The following is a 10,670-nucleotide window of genomic DNA, read 5'->3' on the forward strand; positions in this document are numbered from 1 at the left end:
TGCGGTCCGAGGCCCGGCGCGCCCGAGTCCACAGGCCGAGGCCGGCCCTCGCGTGCCCCGGCTGGGACTGAGGACGGCTTCGACGCAAGGACTTCCGGCAGGGGCGCGAGCGCGGGGGGTCGCGTGGGCTGAATCCAGACCGAAACTTCACCTTCCAAAAAGTGCCCTAGACAGGTGCTGTGAGGGAAGGACCTGTTCTCAAGTTGGCTTGACCAGAGGACGTCTTGCCCAAAGCCGAATCCACTAGTTGTTGATGATGACGATGTTACTCGTACCTGATTTTTCCCCCCCTTCAGAATTATTCAGAATGTCAAATGTGCAGGGCACTTGTGGCTCACACCTGTGCTCCTCGTTATTCAGAAGGCTGAGATCCCTGAGGATCACGGTTCAAAGCCCAGACCAGGCAGGAAAGCCCGGGAGGCTTTTTATCTCCAGTTAAACACCAAAAAAAAAAAAAAAAAAAGCCAGAAGTGGAGCCGTGGCTTAAGTGGTAGAGAGCTAGCCTTAGAGGACAAATGCTCAGAGACAAAGTCCAGGCCCTAAGTTCAAGCCCCACGACCTGAGCAAAAAAAGAAAAAGAATGTCAGATGTATATCAATGTTTCTGCTGAGGGACCTACTCACAAGTATTTATTGTTTTGTTTGTGTCTTGGCAGTTGTGTGAAGATAACAATTCACATCAGTGACACAAGCTCCAACATATTACGGGAGGTGAGTCCTAATGTATACTAAATAAAATCTTGATTAAACTTCTGTGGACTGGTGGATAAATAGAATGTTAGTTGAAAGTTGTTTAATCAAGAGTTCAAATAACTGTTTAATGAGCCTGTTGATAGGGTGTTTTAGGATAAAATCTTCCAACTTAAGACATCCTTGTAGATTTGTTTACCAATTCATGTGGTTCTCCAGGCTTTTTTTTTTACTTTTTTGCTGGTCGTGGGGCCTGAATTCTGGACCTGGACACTGTCCCTCAGCTCTTCATCTCAAGGCTAGCACTCTACCACTTGAGCCACGTGCCACTTTCAGCTTTTTCTGCTTATGTGGTGCTGAGGAATCGAACCCAGGGCCTCATGCATGCAAGGCAAGCACTCTTCCACTGAGCCATCTTTCCAGCCGTCATTTCTGGGCTTTTAAAGCACTTAATGATTTTATCATGAAACACTGGATGTCTTCATGATTTTCCTATCTTAAAAACTTACCATACAGAAAAGGTTTAATCAATGAATCAGTTTAGGAGAAACATGGATTTTTAAAGGAAAGTATAATGCTGAGATTCCCAGGAGTAATCATCTATAATCTTTGTACAAATTAGAACTGTCATTAATCTAGATACACAATCCATGTTAGTGGACATTTGGAAATTACTAAAAGAAGAAAATACCTAGCCGGGCACTCATGGCTCACGTCTGTAATACTAGCCACTGAGGAGGCTGAGATCTGAGGATCACTGTTCAAAGCCAGCCTGGGCAAGAAACGTCCATGGGACATCTCCAAATAACCACCAAAAAACTGGAGGTAGCACTATGGCTCAAGTGGTAGAGCTCCAGCCTTGAGGTGAAGAGCTCAGGGACAGTGCCCAGGCCCAGAGTTCAAGCCCCATAACTGACAGGAAAAAGAAAATACAGATTTGTATTCCTTCCATCAAAAAACAATTAAAAGGAAGTGGCGCTGTGGCTCAAGTGGCAGAGCGCTTGCCTTGAGCTGAAGAGCACAGGGACAGCGCTCAAGTCCAGAGTTCAAGCCCCATGACTGATCAAAAAAACAACAACAAAAAAAAACAATTAAAATTCATGTTTTACATATAAATCATACCAAATTTTTTATGGTTTTGTCTTTTAAAATATACTTGTAATCACTGTATCTTTTTTTGTTTATGGAAGACATTGATTTTGTTATTGTCCCTGTGTTTGAATTCATTACCTTACACTGTCAGAAAGGCACTCTTAACTCTGAGCCATGTATCCACCACTTAAGGAAAACACTGGAAATATTAGAAATAACTTGGTCTATAAAGCATCTTTCATGGCTTCATAGTTTCATATAGGATCTGTGTATCATAATTGTTTTTTTTTTTTTTTTTGGAGGTTGTGGGGCCTGAACTCTGGGCTTGGGTGCTATCCTTGTGCTCTTCAGCTCAAGGCGAGCGCTCTACCGCTTGAGTCACAGCACCACTTCCTCATAATTGTTATTTGTAGTGCCAAGGATCAAACCCAGTACCTTGTGCACACTTGTCAAGTGCCTAACCATTGAGGTACATCTCCATTCTAGTGTTGCAAAGTCAGCTAAGTCCTCTTCTGTTTATTTTTCTAATAGCAAAAATATCCTTGCACATTTTTTACAAAACATTGTGCTTGAGGACTCATATCAGTGACTAAAAATTCTAGGCATCTAGATCTTTCACATCCTTGTCATTTCTTTAGACTAAATTTCTAGAAGTAGAAATAAACATACACACCCAAAAAAATACACTTGAGAAGTTAGTCCAGCTGAGCACTGGTGGCTCATGCCTGTAATCTTACTACTTAGGAGGTTGAGATCTGAGGATTGTGATTTAAAGCTAGCCTAGGCAAGAAAGACTCTTATCTCCACTTAACCACCAGAAAACTGGAAGAGGCGCTAGTGAAAAGCTCAGGGACAGTGCGCAGGCCCTGAATTCAAGCCCCATTACCAACCAGAAATAAAAAGAATTGGCCCAGTACTAAGGGTGAGGCAAAAGGATTTCAACTTCAACCTCTAGGCAGCCTGGGCTACATTAGGAGGCCCTGTTACAAAAAAGAAAGAGGGAGAGTTTGAATACATAGCACAATTCTCTATCTGAAAGCTTTTTCCCTTAGTGCATTTGTATCTGCCATTTTTATTATTACCTATTTTCCCCAATATTCTGTTTTTATCTTTAGCTTTGCATTTAAACACTATGGGGTATCCTTATTCAAATAGAATTATTACTTTTTTGGTTTTTTTTAAGTTGCCCTGGCTGGCCTGGTACTTTTATGTTCAGACAGCATTTTTGCCTCAGCCTTTTGAGTAACTAGGACTACAGGTGTTGACTACCACATCTGGCAGGATTGTCATAATCTAAGTGATAAAGTAAACTGCAGGTTTTTCCTTTCACTTAGGAATAGTTCCTTCACTTATGAAGTTGAGTTTTTGTACAGTGAAACATTTTGCTACATAGAAAGTGACGTTTAGGACTTTTCTTGCTCCAAACTGCAATCCTCGTATCTCACCCTCTTGAGTGGCTAGGATTACAGGCATGAGCCACATGCACCTGGCCTGTCAGTAAATGTTTTTAATCACTGTTAGCAGTTTTCAACCTGATAAGGAGTAAGTTCTCTGGAATCATTTCTTGTGGATCAATGTATACATTTGTATGTAAAATATGTAAAATAATAAGCTAGAGTACATTTTAAACAATATTTCTGAAAATTAATGATGTTCCACAGATAGTATCTTAACCTTTAATACTCTAGAAACTTAATACTGAATTGACTTATAATTGTTAATAAAATAAAATATTTGGAGAACTCAGTAAGATGTGTTAATGCCAGAAGCCAGCAGATCATGTAATCCAAGCTACTCGAAGGCTGAAATCTGAGGATCACTGTTCAAAGCCAGCCTGGGGCAGGAAAGACTAAGACTTATCTTCAACTATCCATCAAAAAGCCAAAAGTGGAATCATAATTCAATTACTAGAGCATTTGGTTTCTGTTGTGTTTTTTTGCCAGTCCTGGGGCTTGAACTCAGGGCCTGGGCACTGTCCCTGAGCCACAGGGCCACTTCCGTCTTTTTTTTGTTTATGCGGTACTAAGGAATTGAACCCAGGGCTTCATGCATGCTAGGCAAGCACTCTACCACTAAGCCACATTCCCAGCCCTGAGCATTTATCTTGATTAGAAATGGCTGAAGGACCACATCATCCCCGAGTTCAAGCCCTTGTACTGTGTACATGGGTGTGGACACACACACACACACATACACACACATGACTGTGTCAATATACTTACCCCAAGACTTCTTATTCTTCAGACCTTTTGTAAGGATTTTATCTTAATGGAAGGTGATTATAAATGAATATTAACTGGCTACTAGGCCATCTTATACTTCATTTTGAAAGAACTTATGCTTCATTTTGAAAGAAATTATAAAATTGTACTTCTGAAAATTAATCATTCCTACAAAATTGCCAAATTTTAACAGTGTTTCTGTAATATAAAACAGTTTTGAAAGAACATTTGGGTTGAGATGAGAATGAGTAACTCCTATCCTTTGTTATTTTTTATTGAAATCTCAAAATTAAAACATTTTTAGGGGTTTATCCATTCATATGGTTTCCATTTCTAGATTATTGCTGTTTGTTTTGTAATTTTTTTCTACCTTGTCATTGAACTAGGCTCAAGGGATCCTCCTGCCTTAGCCTCCAGAGGAGCTGAGACTACTACAGGACTACATTACCATACCTGATTTTGTTGTTGTTTTGTGCCATTCCTGGGGCTTGAACTCAGGACCTGAGCACTGACTCTGAGCTTTTGCTCAAGACTAGTGCTCTACCACTTGATCCACAAATGCTACTTCCAGGTTTTTCTTTTTTTTTCTTCTTTTTTTTGGGGGGGTCCGGTTGTGAGGCCTTGACTCTGGGTCTGGGCGCTGTCCCTTAGCTCTTCAGCTCAAGGCTAGCACTCTACCACTTGAGCCACAGCGCCACCTCTGTCTTTTTTCTTTTTGCTTATGTGGTGCTCAGGAATCGAACCCAGGGCCTCAGGCATGCAAGGCAAGCGCTCTACCACTGAGCCACCTTCCAGGTTTTTCTGAGTAGTTTATTGGAGATAACAGTCTCATAGACTTTCGTGCTTGGGATGACTTCAAGCCAAGATCCTCAGATCTCAGCCTCCTGAGTAGCTAGGATTATAGGCATGAACCACCAGTGTTTGGCCACCCCTGTCTTTTTATTCTGAGTTTTTAAGTAGTACCTCATGTTTTTTTTTTCATAGAACACAATGAGTATTTTCATGATAAAAATTTGTAAAAACTTGAAATAAAGAGCTTATAACCAATAACACGGTTAGGAATAGAATGATCTCTTTAATGATAGTTTATGTTTGAGCATCTAAGCTATAACATTATATTCAAAAGAATTTTTGTCTTTCAGGATAAGATCGACTTTGTGGAAGAATTAAGCAAAGTTTACAGTAATAAAAGACTTGGAACTGCCACGTGTATTAAAAATGCTGTCTCCGGTATGTAATTTATTTTATTTTTTGTCCTGATCCTGGTCTTTGAACTCAGGGCCAGATCAGGCTGGCTTTGAACTGCGATCCTCAGATGTCACCCTTCTCAGTAGCTCAGGTTATAGGTGTGAGCCACTGGTGCCTGGCTCTGGTATATAATTATACTTTATCCTTAACTAATCAAGACTGATGTGTCTGACTGGTGTGTTTGTCTTTCTTTTTTTTTTTTTTTTGAAAATGGTAGGACTTATTTAACTGTGCAGTTGTCTCTGGAAGGTTAAGTATATGTTGAGAAGTATAACTCGTTATATTGAGTAACATAGCTGCTTTCTTAAAGGTCTAGTTATTTGGGGAAAAGTTACATAATTTATTAATAGTAAAACGTACTTTAAAATATCTATGTGTACTTTGGCTCTGATAGATGTCCCCTCTGATTATATGGTTACACAGAATCATAGATAATGGTGTTGATCACTTGCAGTTCAAACTAGAATGACAACATATTTTAGGGTTTAGGTTCAGGCAGATCTGGATTACCTAATGACCTTCCTACAAAGATTTGTGCTCAAAGACCTGTCAATACAAGAGAATAAAGAAACAAGGAAAGTTAATCTGAACAGTTATTTCAAAAGACCTAATAATTTAATAATAAAATCTCATATGCCAGCATATCTAGAGAATTTAAGAAACATTGCTTTAAGAAAGCAGGTGGCTCAGTGGTAGAGCGTATACATGAGGCACTGGGCTCAATTCCTCAGCACCACATAAGCGCCCCCAAAAAAGCCGGAAGTGGCGCGGTGGCTCAAGGGGTAGAGTGCTAGCCTTGAGTTGAAGAGCTAAGGGACAGCGCCCAGGCTCAGAGTTCAGGCCCCACAATCGGGGGGGGGGAAAAAAGAAAGCAGAGTAGAGGGGGTGGAGGTTTAGCTCTGCAGAAGAGCGCCTGTCTGGCAAGCGCAAGACCCTGAGTTCGGTCCTCAGCTCTGGGGGGATGGGGAAAGACAAGAAAGCAGAGTAGAGCTGGGCGCTGGTGGCTCAGGCCTGTAATCCTGGCTACTCAGGAGGCTGAGATCGGAGGATCACAGTTCAAAGCCAGCCCAGACAGGAAAGTCCATGAGACTCTTCTCTCCAGTAAACCACCAGAAAACCAGAAGTGGTGCTATGGCTCAATGGTAGAGTGCTATCCTTGAACTGAAGAGCGTAGAGACAGGGCCCAGGCCCAGAGTTCAAGCCCCATGACCTACAAAAAACAAAAAAACAGTAGAGAGGCTGGTGAAATATAGTTCAGTGGTAGAACACATGAATAGCATGCATAAGGTCATAGTTTCAATTCCCAGCACCATAAAAATGAAAAAAAGGAAACTTACAGGCCTTTAAAGGCTTTTTAATGATAATGACATGTAATCTATAAAATTAGAAAAAAAGGAGGTAATCTATAAGCAAGAATGTGATTATATAAGGGGAGCTACATTTCAAACAGTTAATAAACCAATTAGAAAGGAGTAACTGGCTAACGATTGGGTTTGGAAACTGTAGGACCGACCTTGTCAATGCTTCTAGGATTCTGTACATGAGAATTCTATAGGGTTTTGCCCTGTTATATGGGTTTCTAGAACACTTTGGAAAACTAGGTTGTTTTCTCCCTATCCCATCCATCCCTACCCTCAAAGTAGGTTCAATTTTTACAAGACATACATTGAATATAATGACTGCATTTACTTATCCTTCCTCCCTCCTTTTGTGTGTCTTTCTTCTCTTACTCCCTCTCCTCACTATGTTTCAGCTTCCTGGTGTTCATTTAAACAGTTCATTAGTTGGTCAGAGAAGTTATACCATTGGACTCCTCCCCTGAATGTGCCATTCTTCAGTCAGTTTGTTTATACATGCATATAACTATATGCTTTCATACATTTTCCACCTAATTTCCACATATGGGAGGTAATAAACGTCACATGACAAGGTTGGGATTAGTATTACTTAAGTTAATATGTATAAAGTGCAAAGTGCTTAGAATGATTTCAAGTATTTAGGGAAGTACTCAGGTTTTAGTGATGTTATTAAATATTTAGGAGCTATGTTTAAGATTATTATGGGTGTGTCATTCCAGGAGAGCTTTAAATGTTTAGGTTAACATAAATATATAATTAAAATATCTTAGACTTTTTTTTGCCTTGCTTTTGAGACCTTTCTGAAGGTCATTAACCACTTTCCAACCTTATTGTATTTCTTCCCTTGAAATACCATGTGCTCAGATAGATGACCTTGTTTCCCTAAGCAAATCTTGTTTTCCCAGTTCTTTCCACTGTCTAAAATACTGCCCAATCTCTACATGTTAAAGCTCTCTTTTTTAAGTACAAAGTTGTTAATAGCTGTTAGTATAATACAGGTAATCTATCCATATTTCCTTGTAACTTTCTGTATTATATTTTAGCTTTTTTTATTTACTTATATGTCCTTAACTTTGTTATGAAGTCTTTCTAGACAGAACTGTACAGTATTCACTTTTGCAGGCTTAGAACCCATCATAGGTCTTGGCATTTAGAAGGCACTCTTTTATGGAATGAAAGTGTGCAGCAAGTTAAAAGATGGCACTTAATGGGCAAATGCATGCCAAGAAAAAAATATGTTTTGTTGGTACTTGTACATTCAAGAACATCCTGAGCAGTCACTTAAAACGCTCGAGGTTTTAGAAACTGGGTTACATTGTATAGCTTGTAAGACTGAACATTTTGGAAACTATCCAGAGATTAGGAATTTTCATTTTTTTTTTTTTGGGTCGGTCGTGGGGCCTGAACTCTGGGCCTGGGTGCTGTCCCTCATCTCTTCAGCTCAAGGCGAGCACTCTACCACTTGAGCCACGTCCCACTTCCAGCTTTTTCTGCTTATGTGGTGCTGAGGAATTTAACCCAGGGCCTCATGCATTTGAGGCAAGCACTCTACCACTGAGCCACTTTCCCAGCCCCTTCTTATTTTTTTTTTAAAGACAGTATGTCATTGGGTGCCAGTTTCTCATGCTGGTAATCATAGCTACTCAGATGGCTGAGATCTGAGGAAAATGGTTCAAAGCCAGCCCAAGCAGGGGAAAGTTTGTAAGACTCTTACCTCCAATAAACTTTCCTAAAGAAACTGGAAGTAGAGCTTTGCCTCAAATGGTAGAATGCTAGCCTTGAGCAAAAAAAAAAAAAAACAAAACCTCAGGGGCAGTGCCTAAGCCCTAAGTTCAAGGCCCAGGACCAGCACACATGCACAAAAAAGATAGTATGTCAAATTTATCACCCAAGGCAAGTTTTTATCATACTACCTGATTTTTCACAGATCTTTCTGATTTATTAAGTACAAATTTGAGAAGGTTTGGCTCTTGCCAAGTACCAGAATGCATAGGTCACCTGGCTTAGTATGTTAAAGAACTCAGAATCTGTCTTTTTTTTCCTATTCACCTGTTTCTGAAAATCTGTTATTTAAATACCCCTACAAATCAGAAATATCAAACATTGACTAAATAATTTTAGTGCTTAAGGTAGAGCTGCTGATGCTGTTACTACATAGCATTAATTTCAAGAAGTATTTAATAAGATTTTTTTGTTTTTGAGGGGGCAGTATTGGGCCTAGAAGAGCGGTTCTCTAGCCCTGTATATTAAGAGTTCTAATTGTTCTTGTTGGCTAGGAAAATATATATTTCAAATAATAGATAATCAAAATCATTCATGTATTTCCATTATAGTGAAGTTCCTACTTTTGTAAACTATTTAGTATACTTCAATATATTCTCTTTAAAAATCTGATCTAGGGCTGGGAAGGTGGCTCAGTGGTAGAGTTCTTGTCTTGCATGCATGAGGCCATGTGTTTGATTCCTCAGTACCACATAAGCAGGGGGAAAAAAGCCAGAAGTGGTACTGTGGCTCAAGTGGTAGAGCACTCTCCTTGAGCTGAAGAGCTGAGCGACAGTGCCCAGGCCCAGAGTTCAGACCCCATGACTGGACCCCCCCCCCCAAAAAAAAAATCTGATATAATCCACAAAATTGGTTCCCTTGCTTAACATGGATGGCACCTTTTTTTGAAGGGGGCAAGGGTTAATTGATTAGATGCTAATGTTTTTACACTTAGTGTTTTTAAGTTACTTGGTATTTTGGTATACTGTAATATCTCTAAATATGACAAAATAAAAATCATTTCACAATCCAGCACAACACTTGTAATCCTAGCTACTCGGGAGGATGAGATCTGAGGATCACAGTTCAAAGCCAGCGTGGGCAGAAAAATCTGTACATAAAAAGCTGAAAATGGAGCTGTGGCTCAAGTGGTAGAGCAGGAGTCTTGAACTGAAAAACTTAGGGATACCAGCTAGGCCCTGAGTTCAAAACCCAAGACCAGCAGACACACACAAAATATACAAATAATTGGTGCCTTAAGGGACTTCCAGTTGTTGCCATAGTACTTGGAAAAGAAACTTTAGGCATCAGGTCCTGGTGGCCCATGCCTGTAACCCTAACTATTCAGGAAGCTGAGGTCAGAGAATCCAGGCAAAAAAGTCTTTGAGACTTTAAACTCCAGTTAACATGCTTAAAGAGCCAGAAATGGGGTGTGGCTAATGATAACCTTGAGCAGAAAAAAGTCAAGCAAGAGTGCCATGAATTCAAGCCCTAGTATTAGTACCAAAAGAAAAATCATGAGATGGAGCCTCATTTTTTTCAATGTTCGTTACCTTGGGGTAGTTTTGACATGTTACTGAGTTGACAATTCTTACCCCAGTTAGAGGTCTATATTTTACAGTCATTTCAAATATAATTTAAAAAATCCCCTAATTGGGTCCCTCAAACCAAACTAGAATTTCTCACGAAAAAAACATCTTTTTTTTTGGTAGGTCATGGGGCTTGAACTCTGGGCCTGGGTGCTGTCCCTCAGCTCATTAGCTCAAGGCGAGCACTCTGCCACTTGAGCTACAGTGCCACTTCTGGTTTTCTAGTGGTTTATTGGAGATAAGAGTTTCACAGACTTTCCTGCCCGGGCTGGCTTTGAACCGAGATCCTCAGATCTCAGCCTCCTGAGTACCTAGGATTACAGGCCTGAGCCACCGGCACCCAGCTACAGGGCTTTCAGTCTAAAAATCTTCCTTAGTATTTATGTGTAATCGTAAAACTATTTCTAGGAATTGTATTGGATTAGGTCTTGTCATTGGGCAGGAAAGCAGATTTTTATTTAAAGGAACATAATAAAAGGAAAAGCCACCTTCTTGTATCACCTAATACTGCTTGAAGACTTTATATTGAGTCCTGGTGAATCAAACTTGTTTTCCTCCACAGTTTTGAAGTTCTGCATTTTATTACATAATCGTGAAGAACTAGTCTGTTCCTAGTAAATAGTTTAGCCACAAAACTTGCTTCTCTATTCTGCTGTGCACTTCCCATTTTGTCAGATTTCCATTTAGGGAAAAAAAAATAGGTTTCAGAGT

The sequence above is a fragment of the Dipodomys ordii genome, unplaced genomic scaffold, assembly GCF_000151885.1.
Source record: "Dipodomys ordii isolate 6190 unplaced genomic scaffold, Dord_2.0 Scaffold2, whole genome shotgun sequence".
NCBI classification, from domain to species: domain Eukaryota; kingdom Metazoa; phylum Chordata; class Mammalia; order Rodentia; family Heteromyidae; genus Dipodomys; species Dipodomys ordii.